Source organism: Rhipicephalus microplus, chromosome 2 (assembly GCF_043290135.1).
Source record: "Rhipicephalus microplus isolate Deutch F79 chromosome 2, USDA_Rmic, whole genome shotgun sequence".
In the NCBI taxonomy this organism is placed as follows: Eukaryota; Metazoa; Arthropoda; class Arachnida; order Ixodida; family Ixodidae; genus Rhipicephalus; species Rhipicephalus microplus.
This window is the reverse complement of record NC_134701.1, coordinates 263,974,805-263,986,817: the sequence shown is the minus strand read 5'-3', so window position 1 is coordinate 263,986,817 and position 12,013 is coordinate 263,974,805.

The window sequence follows — 12,013 nt, the reverse complement described above, 5'->3', positions numbered from 1 at the left end:
GCCTTGTTTATTGCTTTCTATAGCATGTACTAACCGATCCAAATAAACACTCTAGAGCATGCTTGCCGCCGCTGCCTATTCGTCATAAACTGCGAGCATGCGACGTCACAAACCCGAAGCTGGCAGCACTGACAGCTAATGACTGGGGTCAAGGTTATGCAATTATTTATACTTGCGGTTATGGCGGTTGAGGGAGCACACCGATATGGTCTATACGCTGCGAGTTACCGAAGCATCTCGTATTGGTACCGCTTTCAGCCGAAACAAATGAAAACCATACGACCTCCTGCCCCCCTCCCCCTAATTGTTAGTTTTAATAACTTGTAAACGAGAGCCGACCTATACGACTAGGAATACTGTCTCGTTCATCCCTATATCCCCCGCCCCTTCTACATGTGGCGCCCCCCTCGCCCTCCTCTTTCACTCAGAAGCGACTCTTTCCATCATCATTCATGGCCTGCGTTCGATGATATGGTTCGTCATATATGTACCGTGTGTTGATGCACGGCACTATGCAGCCCGAAATTCCCATAAATCAATCGCGACACAGCCGGCTTTGGCGCGCTCAGTGTGCAGCTCATCGCTAAATCAAAGGGACACTACAGTGAAACAATATTAGCTTTCACTGATATCCACTGCGAAATTTCTATAGTGTCCTTAATTCCAACACCATAGGTTTAATAATAGATGTGAAAGTCAATGTCAAAATTTCGTATTTAATTTACCAACTGAAATTTCCCGTGGTGACGTCACTGGTTATAATGTGTTCTTTTCGTACTTTGGCAATATTGGCTCAACTAAATTTCTTGAAACTTGGTATCTAAAAGGGTCACCCAACAACTTGTGGTTTTCGGCGAAAACTAAAAGTAGAGGGTCTGTTATGCCTATACAGATATGAAAAGCGGGCCGTAAAAGAATATTTAAGTGTAAAACAGGCCCTAGAAGTGGCCAGCTGAAAATTCCGCTAGAGCCTAATACACTCTAGCTACAGTGTTTAATTTCGCCCACCACGGCGATAGCCCTTTTGTCGGGGCACCTGTGACGTCACGTGCAGCAAGGAACGGTGCCGTCGTCTTCAGCAACAGTTTCAGTCCCCGCAAATCGTTCAAGTTCGATGCCAAGCAGAAGAAAGTTCAAATGTTTCGATTTCATGCGCAGCTGACGACGAAACAATAGACATATTTAGCTGCTCGTCCGCAGCAGCCGTACGGACGCAGCCTGCTAGCCATTTGCAATCGCAAGCCACGTCTGTACGGCAATATCGTTCGGCGGAATGCAGACGCTAGCGCACAGTTCGTTACGTCATGGCTTGAGAGCGCGCCAGTGTTGCCCGACTGTCAGGCCACTCGCGCGCTTGGTAAAATATTCAGTAATACCTGGCGGCAGCCAGGTACTCCCTGTCGGTCCCTACGTGGGAGACGCCGCTACGCGCTAAGCACGTCCTGCAGGACTGAAATAAAGTTTTTTCATTCCATTCCATAAATTAAGTGCTCAACCGAATGCGCCAAAGTCTGCAGCTTATTTGTGAACACTCAAGGATGAATTCACATAGCATGTGAGACAGTAAGTTGGCCCAGCTGGTTAGGATCCATCGTGAACTCATTTACAGCACAACACAAGAAAACACAGGACAGGGAAGGAGCAAAACAGAAAGAAAAGACGGCGCTGACTCACAACTGTTGTTTACTGGGAAAACGGGGCGAAAGGTATATGTCTCTTTTGCTCCTTCCGTCTCCTGTGTTTTCTGGTGTTACGCTGTAATTAAGTTCCCGATCAATTCATTCACACAGCGCAGATTATGATCTAAAATTGGGTGTGATGGCCCCTTAAGGAATTTGACTCCTTCGGAAGGCAATGCACTTCATATTTACCGATTAGGTACTATACGTGGGGACTGAGTAGACGCCGTCATAATATATATGCCGCCACGACAGGGGAACCTTGAGGTGGCTTGTCCGCCCACATTTTTTCTTTGGTGCGTCTTCTCACTTACAAAGCACATTCTCGACGCAGGCGTGGTGTTTTTTTGGTATTGTGAAAGAATAGTTTACGAACACGAGAAACGTCGTGGAGCGCAGCTCTTACGCGCCTCTACCTGCGTTGCGCAGCGTTGCCGTGGTAACCGCCGGACAATAAAAAATCAACGAGAAAAAACACCAAGCATCCAACTCGATTTGAACACGGGCCCTCTGCGTGGCAGCTAAGTATTCGACCATATAGATATACGGTGGTGCTCTAAACACGCGTCGGCCAAGAAATTGCGTTAAGCCATGTAATATAGCGCAACAGAAGAGTAAGATAACTGCAGTCGTCTCGCAACACATTGCGCCCCGAGTGTGTGGTTTAATGCTTCACACGCTCTGCAAACGCTCAGCCATGATTCTTCATCAGTCACACCAACGACTACTACAAAAAGTATGCCTGGAACGCCACTCTCTTTTCAATTGGGAGTCTCCTGCCAGCACGCAATCTCGGAGGCCATGCCTTTTGCCTTGTGTTGCGACCGGCGGCCACGTGAGGCCGCTCACCTCCATACCGCTCAGTCACGTGACATAACCGTACCACACTGTCACGTGACATCCCGACTGCTCGGAGGCAACTGTGAAAGCATTGCTGTGTTCGCAGGGGGCGGCCGTCGGAGACGCTCGCCTTCGTACCGAAGGAGGAGGGTAAAATCGGAGGGTAGGGCAGCGCGTTCGCGGCTCACGTTCCAGGCGTAATTTTTTTAGGAGGCGTTGGTCACACGCAGTATCAACACAGAAAGCATAATACGTCACAGATTTGTAGACGCTATACAGCTCGTTTATCCGCAGAAAGACGGATAATGGCGTAATGTGCGCTGTCCAGCTTCCCAAAAACTACGTATGGCGTAGTCGATACCCCGTGGACACGAATATTCGCTCACTGTTTCGCATTAAATACTGTCGTAATCACTGGGGGATCCCCACACATCTTTTATTGTTCCTCTCAAACAAGCGGACGCGTGGAAGCACGCCGGCGATCCAACTTGGACAAAACCGCACGATGCGACCAGTCCGATCTTCGAACGTGCTTGCCATTGCTACAGGTAACCTTGATCGACGCATTTCAGAAAACTTTTGGAGAGAAAACGCCGCTGAGGCGCCAATAAAGTGTACCGTACCTGAAAGCTTGTACACGCTGCGAGTGTTGAAGATTGGGCGAGTTGGTTCGTCGTACTTGAACTGGTATAGCGCATTACGGGGAAGAAGAAACGGCCGAGCAGACCGACACAAGAGGACAGAGCGCTCTGTCCTCTTGTGTCGGTATGCTCGGCCGTTTCTTCTTCCCCGTAATGCGCTATACCAGTTCATGTACACGCTGCGTTGTTGACGTCGTTCCGATGATCCTCGTCTCGTTGCGATTATGGCCATCCACACAACCTTCACAACACTGCCAAGAAACCGTGCAGTACGAAGAGCCAGGCCCAATAAAAGGTTAGAACAGTTTCGATAACGATAAAAGGCCAGCAAAGTGCATTATGTTGTTAGAGGGGGAAAAGAGAAAAAAAAACGGAAAACCTGCGCCAATGCACGTAAGCCAGATAAAGGACACAGGACAGGACAAACAACTTTATTTGGTCCTGAGAGGCAAGGCAGCGGGCCAACTATGTAGGTCCCCACCCAGCCGTTGGCTAGTCCCATGTCGGAACAGAGAGGCCATGCCTCTCCGCTCGTTCACGGGCCCTCTGGACAGCCTGAAGCTGGACGTCTTGTCTGGGGTCTGTAATTGCCGTCGTCCAGTCTTCTTCTGTTTTAAAATCCTGTAACGCAGGGCACTGCCAGAGCATTTGACTCAAAGAGCAAAATTCACCACAATCTGGGCAAAGTGGATCAATATCCGGATGAAGCATGCTCAGAAAGCCCCTAGAGGGGTAAGACCCCCGTCTGGAGCATGCGGAGCGTGCTTGCTTGTGATCTGTAGAGCTTATGATGGGGAAAGGGAAAAGTCTGTCGCTCTCCTCTGTAATGAGATGTTATCTCGTGAAAAGTAACGAGAGGATCACTGTGGACGAGCTCTCCCGAACCCACCCGAGAGACCACCCCGTCGCGGCTTGTGAAACCTCGCGCACAGTTGTGGGCTATCTCGTTTGGGTTACCCGGCAGTACGTCTGGTCCCGTGTGAGCGGGAAACCAGACTATGTGATGAATAACGTCTGAGGGGGGTTTGCTGTGGAGAGTTCTGGCTGCCTCTGTGGCTATCAATCCCGATGCGAACGCCCTAACGGCCGCTCGGGAATCGGTGTACACCGTGGTGCGTTTCGTGTCCAGTAATGCCAGCGCTACAGCAACCTGTTCTGCTACATCGACCAAGGAGGTCTTCACTGAAGCTGCCAAGCCAGATAAAGCATGATAAATTTTAGAGCACGTGTCAGTTATTGGTATAGACGAACGCACGGTGGTATTGAAGCAGTGCGTAGGAACGCGTTACACGGATGCAGAATTGCACACGGATGTGTCCTCCATTGCGAGATGTGGAGCGTCGACGGGGTACGGAGATAGGCAATCGGCGTCATGGTGTAAACGTACGGACTTGTGGACAACCATCTCTACGTGAATTCCTGAAGACGGAGAGCTGCAGCGAGTCAGGCCAATGCCACCTAGAAAAATATTATCAAGCCTGCTCACTCCCGCCGTGACGTCACTCGTTTTGCCCGATCGAGCACGCGCACGGGAGGCTGCGAATTCATGCCACCATCGATTGATATGTGGGGTTTAATGTTCCAAAACCACCATATGATTATGAGAGACGCCGTAGTGGAGGGCTCCGGAAATTTGTACCACCTGGGGTTCTTTATTGTGCACCCAAATCTGAGCACACGGGCCTACAACATTTCCGCCTCCATCAAAAATGCAGCCGGGAATCGAACCCGCGACCTGCGGATCAGCAGCCGAGTACCTTAGCCACTAGACCACCGTGGCGGGGCTTCATGCCATCATCGTATCCCGGTAAAATGGATGGATGGAAAAACTTAATTTCGTCAGAAAGCAGCTGAGGATGATTCCGTGTTAGATGGCCATCAACCCAAGGTTGGCGGCGACCTGTGTGGCCCACTCCACGACCCTTAACTGGACGACTGGGTCTGAGCTGGTCAACACGGCCTCCCAGTGCTCAAGAGAGGGATCACGCATAATATCCACCGGCGGCGGCACTATGCTACATTCCCAAAGTATGTGATCATATGTTGCCACAGCCTGACACCATTTGCATTGCGGGTTAATCTCCTCCGGGTACATTTTGTTCAACACGTAAGGGTTGGGAAAAGATCGCGTCTGCAGTTTTCTCCAGACGCATTCCTGCGCCTTAGTGAACTGCTTGTGCGGGGGCGGATAAAACCTCCGCTCTAGTTTATAATGTAAAAGATAAAGCGTTCGCGGCAATTTTTTACATGCTCAGCAGCTTTATTCTGAATTTTGGCTAAAAAAAACGGGGGGAGGGGGGGTGCTGGTTTGAGAATTGTAGTGCGCTAGAAAGCTTTCGGAGGTTCACCTGTGATCTATTTCTTCCACTAAAAGGTGAAGGATTGTTAGCAGTCGAACGTGTGGTCTATCTACAAGCGCCAAATTTGACGGACCAACAAAGTGACGAAATAAATAAGGTAAATTTTATACATTATTTACACACACACACGAACGCAGACACACTATTCAAAGCATGCAGAGAAACTGTTGCTGCTCATTTGCAAAGTTCCTGCAGTTTTACTTGTACTCTTTCAAACATCTGTCTTCATAGACCCGTAGCTATTTTGGAGATTGTGTACCGATGCCACAAGTATGATATTCAGCAAAATATCACACTGGTGACCATCGCAGCAGAAAACAAAACCTTTCGTTACGCGAAAATCCCTTGTGACCGCGACACAAGAAGCGGCGTTTCACCTTTTGCTCTGAACCCTGTCGCAATGGTGCGTAGTCGGCCATTAGTGACTGAGAGAAATTTTAATACTGGGTCTAAATTAAATCGTGCAGCCCCCCCTGGGTGCTTCTACTGCACTGCCAGTTCTTGGATCGGTATATTTTTGGCAGTGGTTCTTAAATATTTTAGATAGAAGTAGAAATCACACACTTTGAAATTAATTAAGAAAGCGCTTTACTGTAAGTGTCCACACGCATCTCAAATTCAAGGAAAAATATTAGGCTACGGTTCTGTAATACCGCAATAAAGTGGTGAAACGCCGGCAAGAAAATACTATGCACAAAAACGATGCACTAAGTAATGCAACAGCATTTCTTCCATTTTTCTCAACAAAGTAAACAGGGGTAATACAAGTCCGCGGCGGTGATCGCCAATAGGGAGTTTTAGAATACCGTTTGCAAGCGCTGCGGGCGCCATAAGATTAGAATAGCGTTTGCCCTGCTGCGAACCGCAACGCACGATCGCAGCGACACCGTAGCCTCGAAACAAGCGCTTGCGGGCCACATGCGGGCCGCCATCACCGAACGCAGTTTCGGATTTTCTGCGTGCGGTCCGCGAACGCCGACTCGCATTACTACGGATGCGCAGTGGCAGCGGCCGCACCGCGAGGGCTCGCGGTGCGCTATTCTAAAACTCCTTAATAGCAAAATGTTTACGGACCCTGAAGTAAAAACACCTGTGCTGAAAACGTACTGCCACGCTCATTTCTTATTTATGCCAGGGCTTACGCCAACGAGCGAAAAGCACAAATGACACCTTTATTTTAAAGCAAACACGGTCGACCTGAGGCCATTGAAAAGGCTTAGACATATGAAGTACGGACGCACGTACCTTCGGATCACAAATAAAACGGATGTCGACGTCAGCTTGACGAACGGCACGCTCCCATTTTTTTTCTTCGGTTGTCCTTCGGAAACTGACAACACCCGCAACTTTGGTCCCTTTGCCACGACAATGCACCACGCAGCATCGCCCAGCCGTTCGGATTTGTGTACAGGTTGCGAATATCCAGTGCACAAATCGCATCACACACCCACACCCCAGTTCACGGACCAAGAAAAAGACTGTCTTCTCGAGTCGCCGACAAGGACGCCAGCATGCCACGAAAGCGTTCGTCGGGCTTGGCTATCCACGTCTGCAGAGCGACGAGAGCAAGCGTAGGCACGTCTGTGCAGCGAAACACACGGGCTAATGGAGTGACGTCAGAGCCCGCAGCATGACGCAGTGAGCAGGCCTGAAATTATCTAGGTGGCATTGGCCAGGCATCCTGTTGGATCCTTGAGTGTTGAAAGCTAGCATAGCGCTTTAGTGATCTGTGGTCTCGGTGAAATGTCGGCCTTATAAATAGTGGCAGAATTTACTGACTGCTATACAAGCACCAGGCATTCACGCTCAGTAATGGAATAATTGCATTCCGCAGGGGAGAGAAGCCGGCTGGCATATGCAAGGACTCTATCATGACCGGATTGTCGTTGAGCTATCGCAGCGCCAATCCCGTAGCCGCTAGCGTCATTGCGGACCTCGATTGGTGCGGACGCGTCGAAGTGGGCGAGAATCGGCGGTGTGGTGGGCACGGTAATGGGGCGTGAAAAAGGAGTGGCTTGATCCCCACATAACTGGCACATCCTCGTCAAGGAGATCAGTCAATGTGGAATGTCCGCGAAGTTCTTGGCAAATCGCCCGAAATATGAGCACACAAGTTGTCGCAAGTTGGTACAGGGAAATCAAGAAGAGCACGAACTTTGTTGGGATCAAGGCGGATACCACTCAAGTCGACGATATGCCCCAGCATCGATGGCCGAAGGGGCATTTTGAAGAATTAAGGTACTATCGGCATCAAATGAAACGCGCAACACGTGTTTCAAGTATTAGAAACAGTATAGTGTTCGCAGTCCAGTCATCACCATTGACAGGCGTGCACATCCGGTTTAGCAGAATAGCGCGATCCCCCTATAGTGCGTTATCTTCATTTCTGCTCTAGTTTTCGTATGGTGATAATCGTGGCCATCATCGGCGTGCCAAGCGCTTTTGTTCGTATCACTCGCATTGTCTTGCTTTTACTTCAGCGTCGCAGTACAATCGGTGTCTATAGGCACAATACAAAAAAAAAAGATAAATCTGATTGGTTTGCGGTTAATTTTCAAACAATCGTCGTATGTCGTTCGCCAGCTCTGCTTTACCTGCACCCTTCTTTGCGAGACGCACCCGGAAAGGCTCTACTTCAACTAAAAATGCCGAGCGTTTCTTTGGAATAGAGAGCGCAGAAAAGATGAATGGGAGCGCCTATGCGCAAAGGATCTTGTGACACGGCCCTTTGGCAGTCTTTCCCGGAGAATGGGCACCGTTGTGGCAGCTGGAGGCGAATTCACTAAGTATTAAACTTAAGGGGGCAAATAATTTTTATCGCGGAAACGTTCGCCCTTCCCTTCTCTTCGGCGACGTCTCGAGCATTAATGAACATGATGCTTACATTTTGCACATTTCGGCTATCATCTGCAATAAATGAATTTCGCAAGTCGACCAGTTCTTTTTTGTTCGTTTCTTTATTGCGATATACGTTTCGGCTTAGGTGCACCTTCGTTTCCAAATGTAATTTTAACTAGATGGCTTTGCTACCACGATTTGAGGCATCAGTTAATTTTAATGGTCATGATAATGGTTAATGACATTCATCCTTTTTTGTATCATGCCCAGTCGGCGAAAGCTCTGCAATGGTGCAGTCAAGACGATCGCGACTGTCCCCGATATAGGATTGCCGATCGAACGCATGATTGCGGCGCCAGAGCGTGAAACTGCTGAAGTGCATCTATCTCGAATCGTTTGGTTACCAGCTGCTCTACGCGTGACACTACTTGTGATTCGTTTGGCCTTGATAGCAATGTCGTCTTTGACGAACCGTGCTACAATACTCGCCTTCGGCTGCTGTAGTTTACCTTCTGATTTTTTTATTTTCTTCTTTACAAATAGCACAACTGGAACACAGAGATATTGTGCTATAGGTGGATCGCACAGTGCTGCCACACCGGATGTCCGGGCCTGTCTACATCGACGACTGATGGACGGCGCGCACTATGCCATTGATAAGGCTTGTGCCACGCGCTCCACTGTTGGCGTTTCGTTTGATGCCGATAGTACGTGTAACAGAATTGAATCTTAATTCTGTTTCAGACACGTGTAAATTCTCGCCAATGCTCTTAATGATACCCAGCGCTATTATTTGTTATACCATCTAAAGGTGTCTAAGCTTATCTGTCGTGCACCATCACTTGAGTGTGCGCAAATGGTTTTTTTTTTTTTTTGGCAATGATTCAATATCCGTAGTTCTTTTCTGTGTCGCTAGTGTTTGGATTATATGCATGAAGTGCTGCTTCTGAAATAAAATTAGTTGAGAGTGTCGTGTTTCTTCTTGTCCTTGTGTCCCGTCGAATTTACCCTGCTACGCCATGTGTTTAAAATGATATCTCACCAACTAGTCCAGCTCTCAGCCGTACTGGACACAAGTCAATCGAGATGAGTCTCAAAGGTTGGCGCAAACACAATGACGTCGTCTAGGTAACAAAGACAGATGAACCATTTAGAGATGCGCGAAAGTGTGTCCATCATCCACTCGAACGTGACCGGTGCACTATACAAGCCGAACGTCATAACTCTGAACTGACAGAGACCGTCAGGCGTTACAAAGGTGGTCTTCTCACGGTCGAGGTTGTCTACTGCGATTTTCCAGTAACCGGAGCGCAGGTTTAAAAAAAAAATAGGTTGCACCGTGAAGACAGTCTAGAGCATCATGAATGCGAGGCAGTGAATATACAACCTTTTTGTTGATTTTGTTTAAGTGCCAATAGTCCTCACAGAAACGCCAGGTATTTATCTTTTTTATTGTCTTTATTTTTAACTAGGACCACAGGGGACGACCAGCGACACAAAGAAGGCTTAATAATGCCCTTTGTGAGCGTTTTGTCAACCTGAGTAGCTTGGCGCTCAGAAGGAGACACTCGGTAAGGACGCCTGTGGATCGGAGCCGCATCACCAGAATCTATGCGGTGCTCGATTTCCGAGGTCTGACCTAAGAGCCTACAATCAAAATCAAATATGTCCGAGTAGGTCAGTAGGAGAGAACCGAAGTTTTTCGTTTGAGAGGGCAAAAGGTCTGAGGCAGTCAGCCTCATAACATCTGGTGAAACGCGCCCAATATGTTGAAATAGGCCGGGAGGAGTCGCTGTAGGGGAGAAAAGTTTATAACATCACAGTCATGCACACCCTCGCACAAGACTTTGCATAGTCCTCGATTCCATTAGGATTACAGCACGGCGCGCGTTTAAAGCACGGCAACTGGCGCCCTCTGGTTAACCTCGCGCAGCCTTGTCTAAACTATATTTATCCGTCTGAACAAGTAATGCCTTACACAAACATCACGTATCTGCTTTCCTTTCGCCAACGTTCAGCACCGAAAGAATGTACAGGAAACAAGAAAGTTAAACTAAACAATGGCGGCCGGCACCGATTTCGAAATTTTGGCCGGGACAATTTTTGGCGACCAATGATGGATCTAGAAACTCCAAACAAAGAAAATCTACTCAACGGCAAAACATTGGCTAGCAACGAGAAGAATATGAAACAAAAAAGGACAACAATAAACGTAATCCGGGACCTGCAGGCCCCCATCCAGGAGGCGACGTCGATGGGGACAGTTGTTCGGCCCTCCCCTCCGTTGCCACAAGCACTTTCCGGCTAGCAATGCCTCCTGCGGACGGGGCCCTTAATCCCATTGCGGCGCCAAAGTAAACGGCGCCGGCGCAGCGACAAACGACGGCGACCTGCCAGAAACTGCAGAGAGCGCGTCCAGGTCGCCGAAGCGGACGTGAGCGGAAGACGCGATGTAGCTGCCTTCGGGCGGCGCCGTCGCTCACACCGAGGTGCGGCCCCGGCTGTCAAAGCCCGCAGGGCACCACCTCACATCTACTTTGAGCACAAGGGGGTAAAAAGAAGAAGAAAAAGAAAGGGACAAACGCTTCCTTTCTTTCGGGTCATCATTTTGCTAGATTTTCTTTTCCCTCCCTGGCGGTGTGTTTACCTACCGGTTCGCGCCGAAGAAACTTGGAACCACCACAACAACGAGGTATGCTGTGGAAAAATAACCAGATATGAGAGGTGTATGTTTGTGGAAAAGCCGCCGCGCTGCCATTGGCGTGAACATGAGCTGGAGGGGGGGGGGGGGGGGGCATACCCGGCACACTTTTACTCAGTCAAACATGTTCAGTCAAGTGTTTAGTGTGCTGTACATGGCCACGCAGGTTTTTGGGAATAATGGCCGTGGCCGACGTCGGCCTGATGCTGCATTGCCAGAACTGTTTACTTACTTCTCACTTTGGTCCCATAATGCCAGGCACCAAAGTCAGGCCGTTGTGAACAGCACATCACTGCTTCACTTTCATTCTTGCATCCATTGCAAAGCTTGTTTTTTTGTTCGGCTCGTCCAATAGGGATGTGGTGAGAAAGTGGGGGAGTTAAGGCGAAACTTGACCTCCTCCTAGTGGAGAAATGTGGGCATGACTATGCATGCCACATTTCTAAATGTGTGTTTGCTAGACTGACAGCTCGAATCTAGATATGTAGCTATGTGCGTTGGTGAGTTTATCCGTTTGGCTACACCTTCAACATCACACGGCCACTGATTAGTCGATCTTCAACACTCATCATAGATAAACCACAGAAAAATTGACAAATTCTGCCCATCTCCTACAAGGTAAATAGTTATGCGTGCCAATTTTTAGAAACACATCTTTACTAGAGAAAAACCGTCGACATTAACTCATCATTCTCTTACATTTGGCTTGGATGTATTGATCTCAAAGGTAATCGCAAAACTTTGATATACAGATAGTTCAAAGCATTAAACATGTCTTACAGAAGCTCGCGTAAGAACTCCACATGTCTCCAGGTCTCTCGAGAATGCAAAAATTTGACAACTTGTTGCTCTAGGGCCTCATCGAAGTCAGCAGAGTTTACCTATTCACCTTTATAAGCTTTCATCCACATCATCTTGTGGAACATACATTAGACAAGGAAGCCTTTCACGGTC